Here is a 21,131-nt window from a genome sequence, read left to right on the forward strand (position 1 = left end):
TTTATACCACTCTCCTCCACTTATACCACTCTGACACACTACTCCACGGCGTTCTGCGTAGATCACTTTGCTCCAGTCTACTCTGACACACTACCTCTTTCTACTCCACTCGAAGCCACTCCACTCTACCCTACTCAACACTACTCCACTCATGACACTCCACGACACTCTACTCCACTGTACGCCAATCCATCCACTCTAATAACTCTCACTACTCCACACAACTGTACAACACACTACTCTACTCTACTCACTCCACAACACACTACTTCTCTCTACCCTATTCCATAACACTCTGTGCCACTCCACGACACTCTACACCACTTTAGAACCACCTACTTCACTCTAACACTACTCCACTCTATGCCTTTTCACTTCACTGTATGCATCTCCCTCTATGCTGCTCCACGACAGTCATGCCGAGGTGTCAGCTAATATTTACCTGTGAAAGAAGAGAGCTCTTTGAGGTTAATCCAGTTCCTAGGTCCTACCCCACTGATGACACTGTCAAGGGAACAAAACCACCTCTCCACACCCAGGCCTTTGTTCTCACCAGTCTTCAAACGCTAATTCCAAACTGGGAGAAGCAGGAGAGCAAATGCAGATTAGCCTCCAGAGGCTTTAGGCAGAAAAATGTAACTTTTTAAAAGTCCCTTTTCCTAAATATTTGACAAAACCCCAACTTCGCCATTGAACTGATTTTTTAATTACTATTTAAAATAGTTGTTTAATTATTTTTCTAGTTGTTTCCTAACTGATATTAGAATTATGAAATGTAAAAATGTAATCGTGTTTTCCTTGCTACAGTAAAATTAGCTTTTTGGAGGTTTTCGCTGTAAGGATGTTTAACATTAAATTCCTACATGTCCTACTTTTAAATATCATGCACCCTACCTTATGGGCAATAAGGCCTACATAGGGGTGACTTATAAATATTTAAAATTAGGGTTTGGACCTGTCAAAAGGGTTTATTTTAACGGGTTAAATTTGCAGTTTAAAATTGAAACAATTGGTGCAATTGCAGTCATGTTTGCACTGTCACTGTCGTGGATGGTACGATGGATGCTGCAGTTTACTAGTGACATTTAACTGACAGACCCTGGCTGTTTTTTTTACCACATACTAGGGACTAACAGGGAAGGTACATATGTGGATCGTGGGTATGCCAATTTCACCATGTTGAAAGGGGGAGGGAGGTGCAGGCACTTTATCACTGGTTATCAGGGGTAAGATACACAGACATAAAAATATAGGGGCCCACAAAAGGTGAAAATCTGGGGTGACCCCACAGAAAGGGCACATTTCCTACACTTAGTGCATCACAAACTTGGCAATTTCTGTTTGGCATGCTAAATGTCAGTAGTTATTGAAACAGGGCATAGCATCGTTTGTTGATAAAGGGTATAGTCAGAAGGTAAGTTTGATCCTATTTCATTGTTTGGTATGGAGTTCAGCTGGTTGTTCCAAATAATTCAATAACTGGTTCAGGAATGGCAATGATGCAGAAATGAGTAGAAGTCGAATTTTACGTTTTCTGGGTTTTCCAAACTTAATACGTCTGAGGCTAAGATAGTTGACCATGTACTTGGAGGCTTGCGATTAGGATGAGCTGTAGGTGGCAGTAGACTTTCAGAATGGCAAGGTTCAAGTGCATAGTGCAGTATCTTCCTATGACTAAGCTTTGTTGTGGTTACTGCAGAACCAGGTTTTGCATAACAAAGGACCACAGTTGGTGGGTGAAGCAAGAGAATCATGGCTGATGAAAATTGACTGCCCGGACCCATCTGCTGCTGCTGTTGTTGGAATTGGTAGAAGCCTTAAGGTCTTTGAGAACGAAGATGGCGACTAGCTTTTTTCTTAGGTTTCTTGGTTTTCTTTACCGCAAACAGGTATGTCAAAGAACAAATGCTTAAGGTTGCAACAAAGAAGCAGGTAGAGAAGTTAATGTACCAGATTAGGGGCTGCCCACAGAAGTGGGAGAAAATATTTGGTAACTGGGTCACCTATCGTGGCTATTGAGACTGTAGGGGTGTATGCGGGTGGGACACTGGGCTTATGTTACCATGTCCCTCGCTTACACCTTGCCTCCTAAGAGGATGGCCGGACTACTAGATGTTATGCTGTTGAGTACCGCGCTTATCGTGGAAAACTGTACGAATGTTTTGACGGTTGCACTTGTTGGTTGATGAGCAATAAATTACTAAAAATATTTTTTTTTCAAAAAGCCTACAAAAGAATCAACATTTAAACTAAAATTACACTTATTATTTATCAATTTAGTGTTGCAGTATATTATTCTACCAACTATCACCTCAGAAAGGACAGCTATTTCCGCCATTTGGGGAAACAAGGCATAAAGAAAGAAAGGGTAGAATAGGGAACAAGCATTGGCAATGCTAATGGGTCTGGCTTATGAAGGAAACTGCCTTTAGTATCATTAATGGATTTAGGCAGTCAAGAAGGCATCATAAATGTATTCCGTCACTAATCACTGCGGTCATTCACCCATCCCCATACTTGTTCTTGCATTCACCCTCTTAACCACAAAAACACCAGGGCTGCACTCGGATAGATAATAGACCCGGCACCAAAATAAAAGTGGCCCTCATTACTGAATTAGAAGGCTAAGAATGTGGTCTATGTTTGCAAATTAGGGCACTTTTCTACTTGTAAAGACGTGCTGGATAAGTGTTTTGCAAGGTATGGAACAACGAATGGATTTGAGCTTGCTGCTTCCAATGATTGTTTTTATTTCAGGGAAAACTGGCCCAGCAAACCATATAACAGGCCCAGAAGCACCCAAAATAAAACACAGTCCACGCACTAACCTGTCACACCAGCCCATCGGGCATTACCTGGTTCCCCTACAGGCCAGTGTGACCTGAATAACACACTCTCAGAAACATAGGCAAGATAAAACCGAAGAATACAAGTATGAAAAAGCATGCTGGGGCCAACACACAGTGAGCACCTGCTTGCAATAATGAAACTAAACCAGGCACAGCAGCTGCTGTGCGCCTTGCAGTGCTATCGTTTCAAAGGTCAAGCGTTTTTGAATAATAAAACAATGATACACCAACGACAACACCATAATGTGATGGTGGCTTGGTTTAGAGGAAGTGGGTACCTGGAGTGTGGCACACTGCAGATAAAAGGAGCAAGGAGCAGGCAGCCGTTAGCACTGCCCGGGGAGCTGTAGTATCTTGAGAAAAATTAAAATGTAAAGAAAATAAGCAACGAAATGAAAGGGGATCTCTAAAAGGAGAAATTGAAATTACAAGACTGGCTGAGCAGCCCTGGCATTAAAGTGCACTCATTTTCAGGTGAATTGTACACGTGATCATTCATAAAGCAAGACAGATTACAACTGATGTGGCTTGAACCTTTTCCCAGGCAATATGCTGCGCGCTGTCAGGGGCGGAAGCAGAGTATGAACGCCATTTTGATACAGACCTCTAACGACGGATTCCTTACCTTTTGGATATACCTCAGTCTTCAGACTGGATCCAGAAACCTTTTCAGCAGTACATCTGCGTGCTCATAGATGGTGCTGTGTAGATCTGCTCTGATGCTTTTCTGCTCCCAAAATGACTTGTGGGGCCCATATGCGTGCCACTCCCGCACACTGACTTCAGTTACTTTCATTCCACGCCACCAGACATGGATCCACAGCTACCTTCCCTCTTTTTTTTTTATCATCAGACAACTACCTCAAAAAATTTCTATGCGAGAGGTCACCTCCCCAACAATAGGTTTGATGCAAAACTTATGTCTGTGACAGATACCACTATTGCCTGTGGTGCCTGGGGTTGTGCCTGGACTCTTAAGGCCGGCACTGATTGCAGGTCAATGAACCCGATTGCCATACAAGACCGTTAGGTGAAACTCTAGGTCACCAAGCACTGCAAGAGTTAAAGTCGAAGGATCGGTCCAGAAGTCATTCTGAGGTTGGTCGTCATTGCGCTCCAGATTTTTGGGCAAGTACAAGAAAAAACATAAAAAATCCCACCCTGCAGCTTGTCCTGGCACAACCCTTTTTCCTGGGGCTGTCTGTGACACAGAGGCAGATCAAAGTTCTGCAAGGCCATGCTCTGTCTCGTCCGATCCTTCTGACTCTCTGGTGCGCCTTTGGACCCTAAGGAGGTGAGGGACCCTCCATCTAAGATCCCACCAGTGGGTTTGCACTCACCGCCAGTTGGACCCTCGAAATCCACCACAGGCTCCTTCACTGACTCTACCTCCAGCATCATCCTGCAAGCTGGCTCCTGGAGCCTCAACGCTGATACCAACTCCATCAACACCAGAAGATGATATGCCCATTGTGCTCTATGGAGCCACTGCGACCCCAGCTGAGGCCCTACTTGATTTGTGGCAAAGCACAATCCACCCCGCTTGACTTACCACCTTCATAAGAAAGAACACATGCATGCTCTTCCTTATTTGTCACAGGTGCGGGCAACAGTTATGATGTGGATGAAGAGATGGGGCAAACATACAACAAGGAGAATTGGTACAATGACTTCCAGAAACCAGTGACCTGACTCTTACCCGAGTCAGGCCTCCTCTAGATCCTGACACTCCAGAGAGTGCACCTTATGAAGTGGTCATGCATAAGGAGGCTGTAATTCTTGACCTCCAACTTCCCCCTCTTAGAAGTCAAAACCAATGTCTTGACAGATTGGTCCAGCATATATCTACTGAGGCCCTCCTATTCTTCAATGAGCATGGGCCAAACCTTGCTCTCGCCCCATTCGGGCATTTTCTTCCATCAGCTTGGCCCTTAGGTCAATGAATGCCAGTTGCCTGCTGGGCCGCTGTTCCCATGCTCTTTGGGATTCGGCGGCTGAAGTCCTCACAGGTGTCCCGGAAGGTCTCTGACCTGAGCTACACAAGACGGTCGTAATGCAGCAAAGTTCATAATTGTGACGTAGATACCACTGATTCAATTGGGCGAGACATTGGCACAAGTGTTGCCATTCGCTGCCAAGCTTGGCTGCAGTCAACTGGTATTTCAAGTGATAGCCAATCGTCCCTCATTGACATTTCCTTTCATGGGACTCGCCTGTTTGGGGGAGAGTTAGATTCGGCTCTTGAGCAGTTAAAAGCGAGCAGGGCCACAGTACGCTCCTGGGTTTATCTGCTTTATCTCACTAGCCGCATCAGCCCTACCATTCGTTTTGCAGTTTTGGCTGAGGTACCTCACAACAACAGCTAATTCAACTTCAGCAAGGTGTAAGCAGTTTTGCGACTCAGGTCAAGGCACCCACTGTTCCTGCAGTCAAGTTCAACAAGCCGCATAGAGCCCCACAGTACCACCTGCCAAACCCCTTTAGCATGCCCCTAGTGGTACACAGCTACCTAGAAGTAGGATCCAAATGATTCTTTCCAGGCATACATGCTATAACACAGGACTGGTGGGTCCTGCAGATTATTTACTGGGAGGTACATCCTACCCTTCCTGGCTGCTTCTCTGCACATTCCACCATCCCTGGAGTGACTGACATAGGACCATCTGTCCGTTTTAGAGCAAGAAGTCCAAGCCATTTTGGCCAAAGGGCTATCAAGTGTGTGCCTGCTCTGGAAGTGGGTTGTGGTTGTATTTTCCGCTACTTCCTGGTGCAAAAAAGAAGGGCAAAAGCCTTTGTCCTATTTTAGACCTGCGCATCAAAACACCTTTTTCCGGAAAGACACATTCAAGATACTCATTTTGGCCCAGGTCCTGTCTACCTTTGCTCCTGTAGATTGAATTGTGTGTTGGACCTGAAGGACGTCTATTTCTAAATACTTGTCCTGCAGGCCCATAGGTGCCACCTTCGGTTTGTATGGGGCAGGAGCTTTTTCAGTTTGTTGGCTCGCCTTTGGTCTCCCCTTTGCCCCAGGGTTGTTCCTGAAAGTGAGGTTGGTGGTGTTGGCACATCTTTGGAGGATCAGGGGCCCCAGTCTTCTTTCTTGACAGCTCACTGTTGAAGGCTGGCTCCCCCCAATGAGTCGTCAACGACCTCCAGACTGCTGTGAACCTCGTGTCATCCTTGGGGTTCTCCAGCAAATCATGTAAGAGTCCACAAACATCCACAAAAACTGCCAAAGTCACAACTGAGTCCTTCCTAGACGCTCCCCTTCATCTGAGCCCTCTTGGACACAGTTCAGTTTTGTACCTTTCTCCTGGAAAGGAACATCCAGGACATTAAGTCTTTGATTCCAATCTTTGAGCCACTGTCCTGGAGGTCCATTCTGAGGCTGCTGGAACTAATGGCCTTCTGATCCCGCTAGTCGAGTACACCAGGTGGTATATGCAGGCTCTGCCGTGTGTTCTGAAGTCTTAGTGGACCCAACATCAAGGGGACCTTGTCCAGATTTCAGAGGAAACTGCAAAAGATCTGCAGTGGTGGTTACTGGACTGTAATTGTGTCAGTGGCGGACTGCTTTCCCTACTCCATCTACAATTAATAGTAATGACTAATGTCCCTTATGGGTTTCGATGTCTATCTAGAAGAGGTGGAGATCAGAGGTCTCTGGTCTCCATCGGAGGCCCAGCTCCATATTAACTGCGAGGAGCTGCAGGTCATCTGCCTGGCATTGAAAGCCTTCCTTCCGATCATCGAAGGAAGGCTGGTGCAAGTGCTTACGGACAACATCAACACCATGTGGTATTGCAACAAGCAGGGTGGTGTGGGGTCCTGGGCCCTGTGCAGAGGCACTACATCCATGGAAATGGCTGGACTGCCAAGGGATTTTCCTGGAGGTGAGCCACCTGAGAGGGTCACTGAATGCAAGTGCGAACAAGTTCAGCTTTTGACGCTTGGTTGATCACGAGTGGCAGTTACACCGGAGGCGATGCAAAGTCTCTTCCATGTGTGAGGACTTTGGCTTGATCTATTTGCCACTGCCAAGAACACGCAATGTCAGCAGTTCTACACATTGGAGTTTTCAAAGGGTCTCTCACTAGGATACACATTCCACCTAGATTAGAACTCTGTCTGCACTCCTGTTTGCCTTCCCGCCAATACCTCTTTTGCTGGATTTCTAAAGAAAATCAGGACTGATAGGGCCCAAGTCATCCTAGTGGTCCCAGAATGGGCAAAAATGTTATAGTATCCACAGCTCCTGGGCTTGAGCATCTGTCCTCAGACCAGGCTCCCCTTTTGAGAAGCTGTAGTAATTGTAGCAAAGAGGTAGGGTTCTGCAAACGGACATTCTCCACCTTCATGCATGGAGAATGATCAGCAATAGCTAACCACCATCAGACTTTCACCAGAGATGGTTTTTGTCATCTTGGTTGTCCGGTTTCCCTTGACAAAAACGGAGTATACCTATGGTTGGGACACATTTGTGGTCTAGTGTGGCACATGACAGCCTGCCGTTTGTTTTGTCTCTTGCCTGGCAAGGCTTTGCTTTTGGCTCAATTAATAAGTACTCTCTTCCGGCCTTTTTGCAGTTGCCAGGCAAGCCCTCATTGTTAGAATTACTGGTTATGATGCGTTTTTTTGAAAGGTCTTCAACACATATTTTGTTCCTCATCTGTCATCATGCCAAAGTGTGGCCTTAAGTTGGTCCTCACATATTTGATGTGTACTCGTTTTGAGCCACTTCACAACTGTCCTTTGTGGCTTCTTACCATCAAGAACGTGTTCCTTGTCGCCATAACATAGGAATGGTGAGTGATCGAGCTTTGTAAATCCACTGTGTACCACATTCTTCACTGACAAACTGGTTTTATGGATACAAGCTTCCTTCTTGCCTAAAGTTATGATGCTGCTCCATGTTGGCCAAACCATCACCCTGGTAGTGTTTTATGCCCTGCTTTATCTTCTAAGGAGGCGGAAAAAATCCATTGCTTGAACCCCAAAAGAGTGCTGAGGTTTTATATCGATCGTATTAAAGTACACCGGGTGGATGATCAGCTCTTTGTGGTTCACTGGAGAAAAAACAAAAAAAGGTATCGTCCTACAGAAGAGGACGGTCTCCCACTGGATCACATCAAGATCTGCTACGCATTGGTAAAAAAACAGCCTCCAGAAGGTATGTGAGCTGACACCACAAGGGCCAAAGCTGCTAACACTGTTTTGGCACAGAGAGTTCCCACCCTGGACATCTGCTAGACAGCTATGTGCGTGTTGCTCCATGTGTTCATGAAGCACTGCTTTCCGGACAGCTAGGATTGCAGAGAAGAACATTTCACCAGGTTGGTCTTACAGGACTGTGGTTTGGACCAATTCACATACCTATTCTCCAAATAGTTACTGCTCTGGTATCTATTCAAAAGGGGAAGGATCTGCTGTTAGAAGTATCTATCAGAAGAAAACGTTACATATCATTGATAATGCTCTTTCTGGCAGGCACTCTATCTAACTGCAAATTCCTTACCAACACTCCTATCTGCCCCGTTTTGTCAGTTGTGCTCTACCCATTAATAAGATGCCAGATCTAGAAGTCTGCACACTGGTCAAAGCCAATTTGCTGTTGGGGATTTGTCGGGGGTCCCGGACAGCCTCAAAATCAAGTGAGCAGGAATGGTGCCTATATGGGCCCTGCACGCCATTTTCTGAGTGGAACAACATCAGTGTGGAGGTGCATGGCTTTTACACACTGCAAAAATGAATGCACCCTTAAAAGCCTATTGGTTTTGGATAGCTATTTTATAGTAAATAAATCTGGCTACTGCCTTTGTTATAACTTTTCAAAATAAACAGATCAGACCTATATCTTCTGAAATACCTCTGCCCCGGGAACCAATCAGGCCCAAGCGGTTTTCATTTGCTTGTCACCATAACCCAACTAAGGCCTATGGTATTGAGCACATTCTTTCCCTCAAGGAAACCATCAGTTATAGTTATAAAATGATAGTTGGCAAAGCAAAATACGATCACCCCCAAGAAAGTCTAACAAGGATTCTCTCTGTGCAAATCTTCTATACCAACGCTTTGTCAGAGAGCGAACCAAAATCGTTGCCCAATATGGTAATCTGTAAGAATTCATGTTACAAAATACCTATTTGTAGGCTTCAATACAGAGTAATAACATTCCACCCTTGAATGTCTATTAATTGGCTACTGCCCTCCCACACCTAAACACACCCCTAAATTCGGTATTTAGGGGCACCCCAGAACCTAGGAAACTAGATTCCTGCAACCTTAACAAGAAGAAGGACTGCTGACCTGAAGCCCTGCAGTGAAGACTGAGACGACAACTGGTTTGGCCCCAGCACTACCGGCCTGTTTCCCAACTTCGAAGAAAAACTGCAACAGCGACGCATTCAACAGGGACCAGCGACCTCTAAAACCTCAGAGGACTGCCCTGCAACCAAGGACCAAGAAACTCCAGTTAACAGCGGCCCTGTTCAACAATCTGCAACTTTCCTGCAACAAAGAAGCAACTTTAAAGACTTCATGTTTCCCGCCGGAAGCGTGAGACTTTCTACGAGCCCGTGAGTAGCCAGAGACGACCACCCTGAGCCCCCACAGCGACGCCTGCAGAGGAAATCCAGAGGCTCCCCCTGACCGAGACTGCCTGTAGCAAGGGACCCGATGCCTGGAACCAACACTGCACCCGCAGCCAACAGTGTAGGAGGTGGACCTGGCTTGTAGTGGGTACCAGAGGTACTTACACCTTGTGCCAGGTCCAGTTATCCCTTATTAGTGTAGAAGAGGTGTTTCTAGCAGCTAAGGCCGATAGAAGGTAGCTATGGCAAAGCAGCTTAGGCTGAACGAGGAGACATGTAAAGCTCCTACTATACCACTGGTGTCATATGCGCAATATCATAAGAAAACACAATACACAGATATACTAAAAATAAAGGTACTTTATTTTTATGACAATATGCCAAAAGTATCTCAGTGAGTACCCTCAGTATGAGGATGAGAAATATACACAAGATATATGTACACAAAACAAAATTATGCAAGTAATACCAAAAGGAAGTAATGCAAGCAATTTAAAGTTACAGTAGATTGCAATAGGAGCACATAGGTATAGGGGCAACAAAAACCATATACTCCAAAAGTGGAATGCAAACCACGAATGGACCCCAAACCTATGTGAGCTTGTAGAGGGTCGCTGGGACTGTAAGAAAACAGTGAGGGTTAGAAAAATAGCCCACCCCAAGATCCTGAAAAGTAGGTGTAAAGTACACCTACAACCCCCAGATAGCACAGAAGTCGTGATAGGGGGATTCTGCAAGGAAAACCAACACCAGCAATGCAACAACAGTGGATTTCCGGACCTGAGTACCTGTAAGACAAGGGGACCAAGTCCAAAAGTCGCGACAGTGTCGAGAGTGGGCAGGAGCCCAGGAAATGCCAGCTGAGGGTGCAAGGAAGCTGCCACCGGATGGAAGAAGCTTGGTGCTTTGCAAGAACGAAGAGGACTAGGAACTTCCCCTTTGGAGGATGGATGTCCCACGTCGTGAAGAAGCTTGCAGAGGTGTTCCCATGCAGAAAGACCGCAAACAAGCCTTGCTAGCTGCAAGGGTCGCGGTTAGGGGTTTTGGATGCTGCTGTGGCCCAGGAGGGACCAGGATGTCGCCACTTGGATGAGGAGACAGAGGGGGCGCCCAGCAAGTCAGGGAGCCCTAACAGAAGCAGGCAGAGCCCGCAGAAGTACCTGAACAGGTACTTGGAAGGAAAGTGAACCGGAGTCCACCCGAAGACACAAAAGGGAGTCCCACGACGCCGGAGGACAATTCAGAAGGTTGTGCACTCTAGGTTAGAGTGTCGGGGACCCAGGCTTGGCTGTGCACGAAGGAAATCCTGGAAGAGTGCACAGGAGCCGGAGAAGCTGCAAATCACGCAGTACCCAGCAGTGCAGTCTAGCGTGGGGAGGCAATGACTTACCTCCACCAAACTTGGACTGAAGAGTCACTGGAATGTGGGAGTCACTTGGACAGAGTTGCTGAGTTCCAGGGACCACGCTCGTCGTGCTGTGAGGGGACCCAGAGGACCGGTGATGCAGTCTTTTGTTGCCTGCGGTTGCAGGGGGAAGATTCCGTCGACCCACAGGTGATTTCTTCAGAGCTCCTGGTGCAAGAAGGAGGCAGGCTACCCCCAGAGCATGCACCACCTAGAAACAGTCGAGAAAGCCAGGAGGATGAAGCGATACAAGGTTGCTAGTAGTCGTCTTGCTACTTTGTTGCGGTTTTGCAGGCGTCCTGAGCAGTCAGCGGTCGATCCGCTGGCAGAATGTGAAGAGGGAGATGCAGGGAACTCTGGTGAGCTCTTGCATTCGTTATCTGAAGAATTCCCCAAAGCAGAGACCCTAAATAGCCAGAAAAGGGGGTTTGGCTACCTAGGAAGGAGGATTGGCTACTAACAGAGGTAAGAGCCTATCAGAAGGAGTCTTTGACATCACCTGCTGGCACTGGCCACTCAGAGCAGTCCAGTGTGCCAGCAACACCTCTGAATCCAAGATGGCAGAGGTCTGGGGCACACTGGAGGAGCTCTGGGCACCTCCCCTGGTCACTCTCCTTTCCTTTGTCCAGTTTCGCTTCAGAGCAGGGCTGGGGGATCCCTGAACCGGTGTAGACTGGCTTATGCAGAGATGGGCAGCATCTGTGTCCATCAAAGCATTTCCAGAGGCTGGGGGAGGCTACTCCTCCCCAGCCTTCACACCCATTTTCGAAGGGAGAGGGTGTTACACCCTCTCTCAGAGGAAATCCTTTTTTCTGCCTTCCTGGGCCAGGGCTGCCTGGACCCCAGGGGCGCAGAAACCTGTCTGAGGGTTGGCAGCAGCAGCTGCAGTGGAGACCCCGGAAAGGCAGTTTGGCAGTACCCAGGTTCTATGCTAGTTCTGTGCTAGAGACCCGGGGGATTATGGATTTGTCTCCCCAATGCCAGAGTGGCATTGGGGTGACAATTCCATGATCTTAGACATGTTACATGGCCATGTTCGGAGTTACCATTGTGACGCTAATAAAGGTAGTGACCTATGTATAGTGTACGCGTGTAATGGTTTCCCCGCACTCACAAAGTCCGGGGAATTTGCCCTGAACGATGTGGGGGCACCTTGGCTAGTGCCAGGGTGCCCACACATGAAGTAACTTTGCACCCAACCTTCACCAGATGAAGGTTAGACATATAGGTGACTTATCAGTTACTTAAGTGCAGTGTAAAATGGCTGTGAAATAATGTGGATGTTATTTCACTCAGGCTGCACTGGCAGGCCTGTGTAAGAATGGTCAGATCTCCCTATGGGTGGCAAAAGAAACGCTGCAGCCCATAGGGATCTCCTGAACCCCAATACCCTGGGTACCTCAGTACCATATACTTATGAGCACTGTGACACATAGACTAAAACAATATATATATATACATACAGTGAAATATGGGGGTAACATGCCAGGCAAGATGGTACTTTCCTACACCCAGGACCTGAATGAACCGAACTCCAGTGTAGGAGCGACCCCCCCAGACGGCCCTCTGCCTAGCCCAGGTGGTGGCTACCCCGAGGAGCCCCCCCCCTGTGCCTGCCTGCATCGTTGAAGAGACCCCTGGGTCTCCCCATTACTTCCCATACAAAACCTGACGCCTGTTTGCACTCTGCACCTGACCGCCCCTGAGCTGCTGGTGTGGTAACTTTGGGGTTGCCTTGAACCCCCGACGGTGGGCTACCTTGGACCCAACTTTGAACTCTGTAAGTGTTTTACTTACCTGTGAACTTAACCTCTTCTTACCTCCCCCAGGAACTGTTGATTTTTTCACTGTGTCCACTTTTAAAATAGCTTATTGCCATTTGTGCCAAAACTGTACATGCTATTGTGATTATTCAAAGTTCCTAGCGTTCCTAAGTGAAATACCTTTCATTTGAAGTATTACTTGTAAATCTTGAACCTGTGGTTCTTAAAATAAACTAAGAAAATATATTTTTTCTATATATAAACCTATTGGCCTGGAGTAAGTCTTTGAGTGTGTGTTCCTCATTTATTGCCTGTGTATGTACAACAAATGCTTAACACTACCCTCTGATAAGCCTACTGCTCGACCACACTACCACAAAATAGAGCATTAGAATGATCTCTTTTTGCCACTAATGTACCTCTAAGGGGAACCCTTGGACTCTGTGCACACTATTTCTTACTTTGAAATAGTATATACTGAGCCAGCTTCCTACAAGAAGGCTCTCATCCTAGAGGGCCAGAACCATGTCTCAGGTGACAGGCTGGCAGAAACTGGTCAACGAGCACACCAGAGGCTGGTAGGGTTTCAGGGGCACCTTTGAGGTGCCTTCTGGGTACATGTATTGGTAAATCCAACACTGACATCAGTGTGGGTTCACCAATACGAGATGTTGATACCAAACATCCCTATCTTCAATTAAGCCAATATGTAGCTGGGGAACTCATATTGACCAGTTTCCAGCACATGCATTTAAAATGGCTTCCCTGGTCACCTACTTTGTCTGAGAATTGACAAAGGCATGGCAGGAGCATCTGCTCATCCAGATATGCCCTCACATGTAATATAATGCACCCTGCCTTAGGGCTGTAAGGTCTGCTACAGGAGTGACTTACAAATATTGCATGCAGTGTTAGGAGACATAGCACACAGACTGTGTGCCGTGTTGTGCTTTCATTTTTGTCTGCACCAAGACAGCCTGCAATGGCAGCCTGAGGGGTCCCTTAGGGTGGCATAATTAGTGCTGCAGTCCTCAGGGACTCTCTTTAGCACCTCAGGTCCTACGTACCAGGGGTACCATTTACTAGGGACTTACAGAGGGTGCTAAAGGATTTGCTAATTGGGGAAGCAATTGTACAGTTTAGGGAAAGAGATCTGGCACTGGTGACTTGGTTAGCAGGAACCCAGTGCACTTGCAGTCGAAATCACATCGGATACCAGGCAAAAATTGGGAGTAACCATGTCAAAAAGGGGCACATTCCTACAGTAACCATCAGACATGCAGTCCTAAATTACACAAGTATTCACATTTACGGTTGGCAAAGCAAAATATCCTCTCTCCTAAGAGGGCCTAACAAGGATTTTTACAGTGCAAATCTGTGCCTATATTTTATCAGAAGGGGTAACGAACAAAGCTTTTGCCTACCACAGTAATCTGTGAGATGTCATATTGCAATACACCTATCTGAAGGCTTTAATACAAATTAAAAACAATCCACCGTTAAATGCCTACTGACTCACATATGCTCTTCCGAATAAATGTCAGACCTGCTGCATTTATTGTAACTTTTCATAACAAAACATTAGGCCCGTCATCCTTCATGATTGGCTTTTCACCAAACAAAACACAGGCCTAGTGTCTTGGGCATACATTTTCCCACAAAACAACCATGAGTTATATAGTCAAAAAATCACAAACATATGCTAATTGTAAGTTGACAAACCATATGACATTCCTCTTAAGAGAGCCTAATAAATATTTTTAGTGCACATATTCTATCCCTATGATTTGGTTTGATTGGGTACCAAAACCCTCACCTACCTCAGTAAACTGTGAGTACAAGGTAACAAAATACCTGCCGATAGTCTTTAGCATAGTGCAATAACAATCCATCTTTTAATAACATGCTTTTCACAATAAGTAAGTCCCGCCTACTGGCTTTGTTGTAACGTTTCATATTAAAAAGATCAAACCATTGGAATCTGGCATAACTTCTCAATGAAGCAATGAGGCCTATAGTCTTTACTGTTGGCTTGACATCATAACCAACAGTGGTCTATTCAAGTGCACATAAATGGGCAACCATCAGACATACAGTTATAAAATTACAAATATGTAGAAAAATAGTTTGCAAAACAATATACATTCCCTTTCAATAGGATGTAACACGAATCATCAAAGTGGAAACCCCTAGGGTTTGTCAGAGTGGATGTCCAATGCCATAACCCTTGCCTAATATGATATTCTGTGAGATTACATGTAACACAATACCTGTAACACAATGTGATAACAACCTACTGTTAAGGGCTTACTGGTTTCAACAAAATGCTTTTCAGAACAAATACACACAACCTACTGCCTTTGTCATAACTTTTCATAATGAGGCCATTAGGTTGTCATCGTAACCAATTCAGGCCTTATGTTTTCAGTGTAAACATTTCTACAAATCAACTCTCTGGCACACTGTCATAAAATACAAAAGTATGTGTTCTGATTTGAAAATCAGTCCAACTCCAGGCTTATGTCAACTATATATATACGTTGCTCCAGAAACATGCAGGCAAAGAACACTATGTATGTCGTCTCTTTAGCTCCTCTTCCTTCAACTGTTCTCTCCTAGTATGCTTCACAACAAAGGTTCCCTTGATGACATACACAGCATTCCTTAAAGAACAAAGTAGTCCACAACACATTTCCTCTAATATAACATACAAAAAGGAAAGGAAAAAAAAAATAACAGAAACAAAAATCAAGAAGGTATTAACAAAGCATACCATATGTACAGATCATATTAAAAGAAAACTAGATAAATTGTCAATGCAAACATTTCAACCATGGCAATATTGTCATCACTATTGTCAATCAACAGATGCTGCAACATCATCAGTAGTAGTGTTGGTACCAAACCTCAAAACTGAGAAAATCCTACCCCAATACATAATCCTGTAAATTTGTCTGCTTCTTCCTAATGTGAGTGCCCACCCTGTTCTTTGTCAACGAGGGGGTTTGCAAATTCGGGATGCTCGCAGTGTCTCCAGAGTTGTCCATCCAACCAGATGCCTCCCTTGGTCCCAGTTGAGACCACTTGACCAATCGTGACATATTCCATACTGCACCATTCTCCAATACCACTAAAATCCTCTTGACACCATCCACTCTGAATGATCCCTTGAACTTGGACTCACCATCGCGAACTCAACTTGGTCACTTCACAAACACCATCTCACCCGCACACCAGTTTTTCCTGAGAACCCCATATCTGCTGTCATTCCATTCTTTATATTTCATTTGATAACTGACCAGATCAAAGACAACAGGATCCTTCCGGCACACCAACTATAATGGATTGAGTTTGAATTCTGCCACTAGACCTTTTAGACATTGGAGCGGAGACAGTTTGGTAATTTTGTTGGGAGTGGTAGGATGAGCCCAGAGTTTTTCCCTTAAAACCCTTCTATGAGGATTCCTCCTCTCTACTGCTATTTGAGCACAAGCTTTAACTAAACTATTCATCTTCTCAACCAGTCCATTTGCTTGCAGTGCATAGAATGCAGTGTGATAATGTTCTATGGACAGCACCATCATAAAAGGTTCTCATTTCTTCTGACACAAACTGAATACCATTGTCAGTTACAATGGTTCTAGGAATTCCCTCACTGGCAAACACATCTCTTAGAGACTCCAGGACACTGCTTATAGTTACTGATCCCACACAAGATGCAGACACTGATATGGACATGTAGTCCACCAACACAAGAACATATCTTTCATCCGGGGGTAGCAGTTTAAAAGGCCCCACAATATCCAAAACCAACTTACACCAAGGTTCCTCAGGTACCGCAACAGGGAAAGGGGGCAGCCCTCAAACATTTGGATTAGTCACTGCTAGCACTAAGTAAACAATCTCTCACAATGATTTCAACCTGCCTGTTCAACCCAGCCCACCAGTAATTTAACCTAGTCTTGGTGAAATGTATGCCAAGATGCCCCTCATGTGACTGATTCATAATCTTATCACGCAGCCCTTGCTGTGGAATAAGATAGTCACCACAGAACAATTTACTATCCGTAACATGCAGTTCCTCTTTCACAATCCAAAATTCCACCACTGCGCAAGAAAGCAGCGCACAGTCAGGCCAGCTCAAAACTACAAATTCCATCACCTTAGTCCAATCTTCATCCTTTGCACACTCCCAGTCCCATTAATCTTCATTCAAAGCTGACATCTAGATCCATAAGATGAGGGTAACTTCCTCTGACGACTCTTGTCTAATTGCAATCTGGAAAGACAGCTGCAGCATTGCAAAGACCAGGTAGATGTTACACTTTGAAATTAAATTCAATCACATTCTCCACCCACATTCTTATGCGCAGACTAGCCCTTTCCGACCCCAGGCTGGTGAACACCTCGGTCAGTGGTTTGTGGCCAGTCCTTAATGTGAAAGGTAACTCCAAAGAAAGAATTTAAACTGGTGTATAGCCAATATGCATGCCAGAACTTTCCTCTTGATTACCGAATATCCTTTCTCTGCTCCTTTGAGGGACCATGAGGTGAATGCTATTACTCTCTCCTAACCATCCACAACCTGCGCCCCCAAACCTTTAAGGCTAGTATCCGTGGTCAAGATACTCTTTTTGGTGATGGCACAATGCCCCATACAAGGCATTTTTCCAATCTCCACCTTGACTTGAATGAATGGCTCTTTACACACCTTCAGTGACTCAAACTTGACTTCCTTTTTTAACAACTGCCTTAGAGGAATCACAAAACTTGCAAAACCTTGTACACATTTTGAATAGTACTCAGCCAATCCGAGGAATGTTCTTACACCCTCCTTATCTAATGGGGCCCACGCCTTCACTATGGATTCCTTCAGATCCATTTTGGGTTATATCCCTGCTCCTAAAAAAGTATGATCAAGGTACGATACAGTGCCCACTGTGAATTTGCATTTTTCTCTCTTTAGTCTAAGACCTTTGTTTCTTAGTCTAACCAACACTATCAGGGTGCTATCGTGGGTTTCCTTGTCCTTCCCATAATCCAAAATATTGTCCTAGAAGAATAGCACATTATCAATGCCTTCCAGGACCCCTTTCATTACTCTTTGAAAACATGCAGCTGCCAAGGCTAGTCCGAGAGGCAGTCTTTAGACCTATATGCTCCTAATGGTATAACAAAGGATGTTAGATGGCATGAATCCTTATGCAACACCACTTGGTGATATGCTGCAGAAAGATCCGGAACGCTGAATAAATTAGTATCCTTTAACATAGACAATGTTTCGCTATTTTCTGAAGTGGTTGATGATCCACCTAAAATACATTGGTTCAATCCTCTGAGATCCACGCACATTCTCAACCTGGCAAGGACCAATGGAGCCAACTACTCCGATACCCCGATCTCCTTAATCACATCCAATCTCACCTGTCTATGCAGTTCCTCCTTCAAGGGTTGCTTCATCGGATTAGAAACTTTTCTGACCTTATGTACTACAGTTTTCACATCCTATTTCAATATAATTTTGTGCTTGAATCATTTCAACATACAAAGATCATCCCGGAACACTTCTGGAAAAACATTTACTACTACATGACTATCATCACTAAGATTGGCGATTAGCATAAATTGACCTTTGGCGTTAAGATTAAGTATGATACCTAAATCCTTCTGATGGTGCCAGCCTAATGAATTGTCACCCCGTCTTGCCACATACACTTTACCAACTGTTTTTCAGTCTTTGAAATTGATACTCATCACTGTGTAACCAACAAGATCAATTTTCATGTCCCCATATCCACCTGGTTTGGTAAGGTCGCCAAAATCACATGTAAGTGCAAGGCTCTTAAATGAGGCTATACAATTTCCCACTTTCTCCTCTTTACTTTGAGTCCTTATGAAGAAGTTGTGTCTTTCCATCACTACGTTGATTCTTGGCCCAAAATATCTCTGTAATATAGTCATGGACATTTCAAACATGCCCCTGGATTCACCTTCTCCATTACCAATAGGTAGTTCATTCAGGCTTTCATGGATGTTACAAACTTCAATGCCTAGGTTGTGTAACAAAACTATTTTGTTCTGTGCAGGCAATCCGTTATGAGTCAATTGGTTTTTGCAATTGTTTTCCATGGAATAAGGGGGTCTCCAGCTTCTTAATGACATTGTGGAGGTGGGGCTGTGTTTACAGCTGCCAAGATCATATCTATGTGAGTGTACTTTTGTGGAAAACAATAAACTAACATAATCAACCAATATAAACTAAAATAATAGTTCAAAATAATAAGCTAAAATGATAATTTCCTTTAGTACTGTGTTGCAATGAGTCGAGCCTGATAACTGTTGACTATGCCTTTGCCTGTTCAGTATTAAATATGTGGCATCCTCTTTGGTTGGAACAGAGATAAAATAACAACCGCCCCTGTACTGATCGTTGGTGCGCCCCTTCCGCGTCTGACTGCCTTCGCTACTGACTGATTTCAATCTCTGTGATCGGAGCACCAGCCTTTGTTTCTGACTGACTCCAGTCTCAGAAGCTCCGGCAAATGTGCACTACTGATGCACTGGGGCAGGGCCATGTAACCAAAAACTCTTCTTTTGCAGCAGGCTACCGAGATGCTGGAATGTCGCCGGCTAGTGAGATGCTGAGATGCTCTAGGAGCTGCTTTAGGAGTTCTTTGCATGGAGCAAGTTGTGTGTGCGTCAATAGTGTTCCTCATGGGACTCAAGCCAGCATATGCTTCTAACTATGTTTTGTGCGTGTTAGTCTTTGGCAGATAAATTCCCCATACCACTAACCTGTGCTGGCTTGGTGACACTCGTGGATATATATATTTTTTTTTTACCACTCTCCTTTCCACAACTCCACTCATATCTCGACCAGCAATAAACGCATGGATTCTTTAAAATTCAGAACGTTGTCGGAGTGGTTCCACAGCAAAATCTCTTGTCACCAGTGTTCTGATCCATAAATAAGTTAAACTTCAGGCTTATGTCAAGCATATATGTGTATTGCTCCAACAACAGGCAAAGCATACTGTGTATGTCAGCTGTTCAGCTTGTCTTCCTTCAAATGTCCTCTCCTAGAATTTCACACAACCCAGGTTCTCTTGATGACATACACAGCATTCCTTAAGTAACAAAGTAGGCCACAACAGTATGCACATTTGTCAAAACACTTTCTCACCAGGCGAGTCTAATAAGGATTCTCACAGAAAGAAAATCTATATCCATGGTTTGTCATATAGTCACCAACACAATCTTTGCCTGCTACAGTAATCTGCAAGACTCAATTTAACAAAATCCTTCTCAGCAGGCTTTGATAATGAGTAAAAAAAATCCACTTTTAAATGGATTGATGTAAACATGCTTTTCACAATAAACGTGTCATGCCTACTGCCTGTATTGTAACATTTTGTAAATAAACACATAAGCCCCACAGCCTTGATTGTTGGCTTGCCACCATAACCATCTCACGCCTGCTGTATTGAGTATAAACCTTTTCACAAGCCAAAAAAGTGCAAGCCAAGCACTGTTTTCACTGGAAGCGCAACCTTCCGGCCCAATCAATTCCTGTACTCAGAAGAACTACCATGTGGGTGGAGCCTAAGCCACTCTCTGAAGTACTGTGAAAGTGTTTTTATTTGTTATTTCATTCACAGAAGGTATGCTGATAGTTGCGCTGTCAAGCTACAGCTAAAAAGGGAATAAGGGTGGAAGTCCAGAAAAGAAACCAACTTCATCACAAGAAGCAAACATAAGCCAAACCTGCTTGGTATCCCCTAGTTAGTGAAAATGAATAACCTGCTATTTGGCAGCTATTAACACTCTGTTATGATCTGGGGGTCCCTGAAGAGCTGCAGGCGTCAAATGTAGAACTCCCGGTGCAAGGACTTAGGTCAATGCACGAACACAAATTAGTCATCCTGTTAGACTGTGACCAGTACACCACCCACTGAGCAATGCTGTTAGGTGATATTTTCTGGTCATGATTAATCCTACTACATGAATTCAGGGACACCATGGAACTTTCATAAATGAATAACACACTCAAAATAGCACTAAGAAACCAGGGATAAAACTTTAAAATGTTTATCTGTAAAACCCAAGTCTAGTGCATAAAATATGATGGGTAACCACAAAGGAAGAGAGAATAAATGTAGTAGTGCATGACATTACCTGAGAAAACATAATGAGCATTCCAAACCTAGTTAATACATTCCTACCGTTCTAAGACCCCATTGCTACTTCTAAACACTATACTAACATTTACCGGAAGCAGGAAATAGCTAGCTTTTCTTAATGCTTTTCACACAGCATTACTTCTCTCTGTGGACAATAGCTATTCTCTATCACAGCTCTTGCCCGGTATGATGAGCAGTGCCAGGCTGAAGGTCAGATCTCTGTACCACTGCTGGAGCAGGGAACCTTTCCCTCTGACCTGATAGTTCCATCGCAAAGCCTCTAATTAATGGTCAGATATCTGTGTTTTTATACGACCTTCACGGCGATTTCATCTCATTTTTAT

The sequence above is a fragment of the Pleurodeles waltl genome, chromosome 6 (assembly GCF_031143425.1).
Source record: "Pleurodeles waltl isolate 20211129_DDA chromosome 6, aPleWal1.hap1.20221129, whole genome shotgun sequence".
Taxonomy (NCBI): Eukaryota; Metazoa; Chordata; class Amphibia; order Caudata; family Salamandridae; genus Pleurodeles; species Pleurodeles waltl.